General features: G+C 45.2%; 1 pseudogene; it reads right to left on the bottom strand.

Annotated features, from left to right (window-relative positions):
* Positions 1 to 253: 253 nt before the first annotated feature.
* LOC112608795 lies at positions 254 to 384 on the bottom strand (annotated as a pseudogene).
* Between the last annotated feature and the right edge of the window lie 7622 nt (positions 385 to 8006).

Genomic DNA, 8006 nt, shown 5'->3' with positions numbered 1-8006 from the left:
AATTTAAATTCACAATTTTGCTTCATTTAAAAAATGGCCTGCGTGCAATAAAACAGAATCATCATATTTCATTGATGGAGGTAGCTGAAGGGTTATCACATCGAATCCTTAATTTTACAAATGGGGAAACTGAGGCACACACGATCTTTGTACAAGCTACTTCTCTCTACCTTAGTGAGCTTGTCAATTCCCTTCTATGAACCACTTTTAGCTAAAGGATTAGCAAGTAAAGTTATTATTAGTATTATTTTTTTGCTATGACTCCAGATGGGGTCCAAAGAGGAGTTTCACAGTCTCTTCTGTCTCTTCTCTGGGTTTTATGGAGACTTACTTTACCCTTCTGTGTTAGCCTCTTAAAAAACTGTGTCTACCTTAAAAGGGCACAGGAGAGGGTGAAAAGTATTTTTAAAAGGCTAAATAATCACATAGAAGTCATGCAAGTTGACGCATGAGCCAGCAAATGGATTGGTGATGTGGCCTTGGAGGCCTGATGGGTCCTCTCGCTGGCACGGTCCCTTTTGCTGCCAGTGCTCCTGTGCCTGCAATCCGAACGTCCGGGGCCTGGCCAAGGGGATCCTGGGGGCTCGAGGAACATGATGAGCTAAGAGGTGATGTGGCGTCCCGGATAGGCAGGCGGTGAGGTTGTGTGGAGTTGAATACACATCAGGGTGGGGGACTGACTGCCCATAATGCATTTAAAATAGTGCATTTCAATTGGTGTTTGCCAATTCCTAGTTGTGGCTGTTTGGGGGAGGCTCAAGAAAATGTTTTCACAGCCTTTGGGGATCCTGTAATGAGAATCATGTGTAAACGGAATGTTGACGAAGCCACACCTGGGGCACATTTGACCCAGGACAGACGCTAATGTGGGAAAAGAGCCAATGCCTTTTGAACCTGACCCGTTTTATGAAAAGATGCATATCAAAACAAACAAACAAAGCAACAACAGAACACTACGGAGTCTAAGATTGAGGTGTAGTTTCTGGAACAAAAGACGAAAGACTCAGCCACGTTTATGCTAAGAAGGAGAGCCAGGCAAAGAAAATGCTGCAGTCGCAGTCGGAAGGAAGACTGTTTCACTTCGGCTTCATGTGCATCCCCCAGAGGGACTATCATGTTACCTTCCCAATGAAAAGCAGGCACTTTCAAAATGACTGCATAGCAAATGAAAAATGATTCTCGTCTGCCTACGGCTGCTGGGAGGTGGAGTGCAGTGCGGGACTCCTATGGGATATTTGTGGCTCCTCGTGTCTCCCGGACCCAGGGTACCAGGACAATGGACATAAGGGACAAGATAAAGCTTATTTGAACAAAAATACCATCTTCAGATTCTGCATTCATCACACATTTTGTTCTCTTTGCTACTAGGATGTGACGATGTAAAATTAATGCCCTGCTGGTCCTTTCAAGGATACCAGAGTTCTAGATTTTATTCTGTCTCAAATATGGAGCCACTGAAGACTTCCCCAGTCAAACGCTGTCCTTACCTTGGCAGAAGGAGCCCTTTATGATGATGTCTTTGCTTTTTATCACACGCTTTCCCACCCTCACACCTGGGCCCAGTTTACCAAATGAATTCAGTTCAATAAATGCCCTTACTTTTCTTATACCACTGCTCCTTTGCTGGTGCCATTTCCTCTTCTTGCAACCCATTTCCCCCATTTTTCTGCTCAAAAACTCCCTTCCACTTGTCTTGAGTCACAACTTCCATGTAGCAGCCTGGGGCAGGTTTCCTTGCCATCGCTTGGCATCACAGTGTGCTCCTCTCTGTCATGGCCTTAATTGTACCTAATGTAGTTACGTTGGGTGTTGTCCGCATGACCCACTGGACTCTAATCCTCTTGGGTGAAGGAAATGTGCTCATTCATCTTTGAGACTCCAGTGACCAGTAACTTGGACAGCATCTAGTACATGATAGGTGCTCAATAAATATCACTGATTGATTGAATAAAAAAATTTCGAGCTCATGGGCTGGTAAAACTCTACCTAATTGCCAGCTTTGGATGAAGACATTGAAAAAGTGACCCACACACAATCCAGCAAAGGTCACTGAATCCAAGGAAGAGAATCCTGGATTCTTCTAGGGTCCACACTGTCCCTGGACGTCACTGGAAACAAAAAACTTGCCAAACAAAATAAATATTTTTCCTCTTTCTTCTGCCTCTACAATCCTACTCATTCATAGCCTAGAGCAAGCCCTATACATTGAAGAAGTTTCCAGTGTCTGAGTTATTGCTCCCCACAGAATTACGAGGGGATCACTTAAAGGCATGGGTTATGGAACTTCATGGAGGACTTGGCTGCATTGTTCAACGCAGTTTTGAGTTCTATCCTAGGGGTGCTTAGAGCCTGACTGTGATACTGTCAGGTAAATTACAGTGATAGTTATCAAATTACCAAGAACTCCTGGACTGATGGCTGGTAATACATTTGCAATCTTGTAGCTTGATTTTTCTGCATTAATGCAAAGGAATAAATAATATGAAACTTTAGGCACTGTGACGATTTCTGTTGGTATCATAGGACCTTTCAGTTGTAAATAAAAACCCAACCTTGATGGCTTAAGCAGAAGGCAAAGGAATTTATGTGCTCACAGAACTGAAAAATCAGAGGAAACTGGCTTCAAGCATAGGTTGATTCAGGGGCTCAATGAAATCAAGGCTATCTTTTCCAGTGGCTCAAATTTCTCTTTCCTGTATTTGCTTTGTTCCCAGGCAGTATCTTGTGGCCTTTCAGTAGCTCCAAGGTCATTCTTCCCCAGCTCATATTAAAACAAGAGCCGGCCGGGCGCGGTGGCTCAAGCCTGTAATCCCAGCACTTTGGGAGGCCGAGACGGGCGGATCACGAGGTCAGGAGATCGAGACCATCCTGGCGAACACGGTGAAACCCCGTCTCTACTAAAAAATACAAAAAACTAGCCGGGCGAGGCGGCGGGCGCCTGTAGTCCCAGCTACTCGGGAGGCTGAGGCAGGAGAATGGCGTGAACCCGGGGGGCGGAGCTTGCAGTGAGCTGAGATCCGGCCACTGCACTCCAGCCTGGGCGACAGAGCCAGACTCCGTCTCAAAAAAAAAAAAAAAAAAAAAAAAAAAAAACAAGAGCCTATAATCTCAGCACTTTGGGAGACTGAGGCAGGCAGATCACTTGAGGCCAGGAGTTCGAGACCAGCCTGGCCAACATGGCAAAACCCTGTCTGTATTAAAAATACAAAAATTAGCTGGGCATGGTGGCATAGACCTGTAATACCAGCTACTCGGGAGGCCCAGTCATGAGAATAGCTTGAACCCAGGAGGTGGAGGTTGCAGTGAGCTGAGATAGCATCACTGCACTCCAGCCTTGGTGACAGAGCGAGGCCGTGTTTTTTTTTTTTTTTAAAGTAAAACAAGAGAATGTTTTCTCCTAGAATCAGTTGCTCTAGTCCTGGGACTCATTCTGAGCAGGTCCCTTCCCTCACTCACTCCACCATCCCTGTGGTTTTGTAGGTTGAATGCCTTGATGGTGTGACACCCACTGCATTTATGAGACTGGAGGTGGGGCCCCACCCAAGTTCTGCTTCCAGAGGAGGAGGCATGACCAAGACACCAAAACAAGGTATAACAGACATTGATGGAAAAAACAATATGTGTCCACCCTGTGAGACAGAGGTGTGGGCAGAGCTAGGTTATTCTCAGAGTCCGTCAAAGTTCACATTCCACATCCTGATCCTGGTCCAGGCAAGCCTTGTACAAAATATTCTTTTCTCACTCAGTACTTAAAGTTTGAGAGATGGCTCTGTTACACAGGATAAAATAAGCAGAAGCCCTTGATTGGAGTAAAGGTACTTTACTTTCCGTATGCATGTGAGATGCCTTCTTTTTGAACATCCTTTATAACCTCTGACTATAGTAATACAAAGAGGATGTGTTCTAATGACTACTTCTTTGTCAGAACTTCTTGGTCAGAAGCCAAGCAAGGAAATAGGAGAAGGTCTAAGGCCAGTGGCTCCGCAGGCAGGCAGCCCTGGGCTGGAGTGGAGAGGACCCAGGGCTGGAGGGAGGTGAGGGCGTAGGGATGAACAAGCCTCTCTGTCCCCCATGTCCTGTTGTATCCAGGAGGGGCATCTATGGGAAGGCCATGATTCATTCATTCATTCATTCATTCTTTCTTTCATTCTTTCATCTGTCAAACATTTCCTGAGCACCTTCTATGTACTGGGAACACCTTATAGTACCCAACAAACTGTATGTTTTCAATCAATGTTTGTTGAATAAATAGAACCTGGGGAAACAGCCTTTCACTTTACAATTAGAGATGAAAGGTTGAACATGAAATATCACTGTTTTTTACTCTAGTTTAATGAGCTTCTGCCCTGCTGTAAGTACTGGTTAATAGATCCTTTCTGATTGGATGGAGAGATAGGGTGGTTACTAAAAAGCACAGCATTACTAATAGTTAACATTGGAGCCTCCTAGATGCTCCCATGCTAATTTCCTTTGTATCCACCATCCCATTTAATCCCCACAACAAATCTATAACTTGTTACCATTCATTATCCTCATTTCACAGAGTAGGGAATGTAGGCAATGAGAGGTTAACTAGCCTCCTGCAATCACACAGATATTAACTGATGGAGCCAGGGTCCTCTTAGAAGCCCGTCTGCTTTTAGAACTGGAGCCTTCGTGCTGGAGGGGCTGGGCAGGTAAGCAGGGAATAGGAGCAGGAAGACAAAGCTCACAGCTTACCTAACATCATCTACCAGACAAATTGTTTATATTTAACGGAATCGGGCAGCTTCCAATGAGGGCTTTTGTGTTCCCTCTTTTTTGTCATTGTATTTTAAACTCTCGCTGTTGGCTTCCAAGCGGATCAAAGCCAGGTAGACATCAAGCAGGAGGGCCTTGAGACAGGGGGATGCGGGGAGAAGAGAAGTGAAAAACATGTTTTCCTCTAACCCCGAAGAGCTCTCCCTGCCTCCTGCCTTCTGTAGCTTCCTTCACCCTTGGGTGGAGACTGTGGAAATCCCCACACAGATCCTTATTGCTTAGATTTGTTTTCATGAACAAAAGCAAGACGGCAAGTTTGGTCACTGGGGTTTTATCGTGTCCTACGCTGATGTGGGCAAAGAGGATTGTGGAATTAAGCTGAGACTCTGGAAAGCCCTTTTTATGAGAATGTTTTGACATCTGCCAATATACAAACAGAAACCTATGCAATGGCAATCGCTGCTTCCTGCTGTTTCTGTAGTTATGCTAAGGGAAGCAGAGAGATGCTGATGTCTGCCAGAAGACTGTCAAGAGGAAATCCACACTGAAAGCAGCAGTGATAAGGGCATCTCTTCCTCTGTTTATTAGAAACAAGAAGGATAAGAGAATTCTCCTCTGGAGGCAAATCGTCAGTGTTTTTAGTTCTCATAGCTATATGGTTGCTAACACAACAACTGATGACAATCGAGACTTGGCTTGGTTTCACTGTGTTTGAAGACCGCAAGTTCCTGCCACGTAGATCTGGCCATTGCTTGGAAGCAGCCTGAAAAGTTGCCATGTGCACTGTTAGAGCTGCTGTTCCTGGAACTGTTAGGTCTCCATGTGAATTCCAAAATAATCTGTAGCATTTCACGACTGGGAAGAAGCTCGGAGCTCTTGTTACAGATGGGTGTGACCCTAAATGTCCCAGTGCTTAGTTGATGACAGAGCTGGACCTAGGTGGATGCTGTGTCTAACCCGTGCCTCCTCTCACCTTGGGGGTGATGCTTGACCTTGACTGTCAGGCTCCATCCTGTCAAGAGGAAAGATGGGAGCCCCTGCCTGATTACTGAGATCCCCAGACAGCGTTGACTAAGTGATCCCCTCTGTGCTGTGCTGAACTCTTGATGGGCACTGTTTCGCCCAGGCTCCTTTCCACTCAGAAGCACTCTCCGGCCCTGATTTCAGTCTTGTAGGCTGCTGTGGACACACAAGTAGTCACCACAGACTGAGCTAGAATTGAGCAAAAACTCATGGGGAAAATGGTCCTGTCTTGTCACCAATTCCCTGAGTCTTCTGTTGCTATGTTCTTACTTATTTAACTTTAATTGAATCTCATGAAGAGAAGCATCACTGTGCTGTGGTAAAGGGAAGTATCCCGGGAGTTCCACTGCTTGGGTCCAAATCTAGGTTCAGCCCTTTAACAGCAAGTTCCTTGGGAAAGTCCCTGAAACTGTCCATGCCTCAGATTTCCTCATCTGTAAATCAGGATAATAATAGGAAGGACCTTAAAGAAATCTCTGTGTACAAAATGAGACAAACATATATAAAGTACTTAGAGCAGTCCCTGGCACAGAGTAAACATTCACTTTACGTTTATTGTTATTATAGAAGTTATATAGACTATACATAGAGTACAGTGCTTGGGCCTCTTTTCTGATGTGAATTTGGCTATTTATTTGGCTGTGATATAACTACCTATATATATTAAAAATGAATGAATGCCAAGCATCTGAGAGCATGCTTTCTCATTAAATTCCTCCATTCATTCACCCATACATTCACACAACACCTAATGCTCTGTGCCAGCTACTGTTAGGCTTTGAAGGCCTGAGAAAGAGCAAAATAGATGCTTCTCTGCACTCAGGGTTGACAGTCCAAAGGGGAGGATAGATAACAAGAAAACAATTACACCATTTAAAAAAAGATAAATACTTGGGTAATTTCTATAAAGGAGGTGGGAAAAGGGTCAGGACAGTGCTAAGGTCTTCAGACCTGCTTCAGCCTGGGGCCGGGGAGGCTCAGGGGAGCTGAACTTTTGCTGTGTTCTTTCTGTGAGTAATGCAGGATTGTGGCATTTATGCATTGGTCAGTCAGCAGTGGCCAAATCTGGGGGTGTCTGGCTGCGAAAGAGTGTGGGAGAAAGTTGAAAGTAGATGAAGTAGAAGTTTCCATTCAAGGATGAGATTCCATGAATCTACCAATGTCTCCCTGTTTACTGAACATTTACTAAGGCCAAGACCCATAGGATATGGGGTAAGGTATGGGGGTAGGCAGAGTGGAACTTGGGGGTAGAAAATAAGAGAAAGTAAAGAGAATGCCTGCTCTCAAGAAACTTAAAATATTTTGTTGGGAAGACAAAGTACATACGTATAAACAGACCATGGCAGGCCATCCCTGACTTAAATAAATGAAATTTATATCTGTTCCTTTCCTTAGAATGGCCCAAATTTGTGACCTAGGTAGCATAGGAATTTACGTTCCCTCTGAGGTGTCTAGAACTGCCAAGTCCCCCTGCCTGGGGTGTGGAATGTCCTTGTTGCAGAGCAAGAATGTCCTCCAACCTACTCAGGCGGCTTTCAGGGTCCTCTCTCACCTCTCAGGGCTGCCATTTCTCTATCCTCTGGCCCCAGTATGATCCATCACTGTCTCCTCTTGTGCCCACAGTAGGTTGCATTGACCTGGCATCTCTATCATAGCATTTTCCGCATGACCTGAGAGGGAATGAGGGGTCTCTGCTAGATTTCACTATGGATGGGCTGTGTCTTATGTTTTGGTTATCTCTTGCTGCCTTACAAAGCACTCCAGAAGTTAATGGTTTAAAACCACAACCATGTAATTGCTCATAATTCTGGAGGTCAAGAATTCAGGTGAAGCCAGTGGTGTAGCTCACCTCTGCTCCACTTGGTGTCGCCTGAGGTGGCTCAGCTGGGGCTGGAGGTGCCAACATGGCTTCATTCACATGTCTTGGTCCTGGCTGTTGGCCAAGGCATCTTAGTTCTCCTCCATGCAGCCTGATATGGTTGGGCTCTGTGTTCCCACCCAAATCTCATCTTGAAATGTACTCCCATAATTCCCACATATTGTGGGAGATAATTTGAATCACGCGGGTGGTCTCCCGCTTGATTCTCAGACTTCCCCAGCCATGTGGGGAAGAATATACTCTTCTCATGGTAGTGAACAAGTCTCACGAGATCTGATGGTTTTATCTGGGGTTTCTGTTTTTGTATCTTCCTCATTTCTCTTGCCGCTGCCATGTAAGAAGTGCCTTTTGCCTCCCACCATGA

Source organism: Theropithecus gelada, chromosome 15 (genome assembly GCF_003255815.1).
Source record: "Theropithecus gelada isolate Dixy chromosome 15, Tgel_1.0, whole genome shotgun sequence".
NCBI classification, from domain to species: domain Eukaryota; kingdom Metazoa; phylum Chordata; class Mammalia; order Primates; family Cercopithecidae; genus Theropithecus; species Theropithecus gelada.
This window is presented reverse-complemented; position numbering and strand designations above follow the sequence as displayed.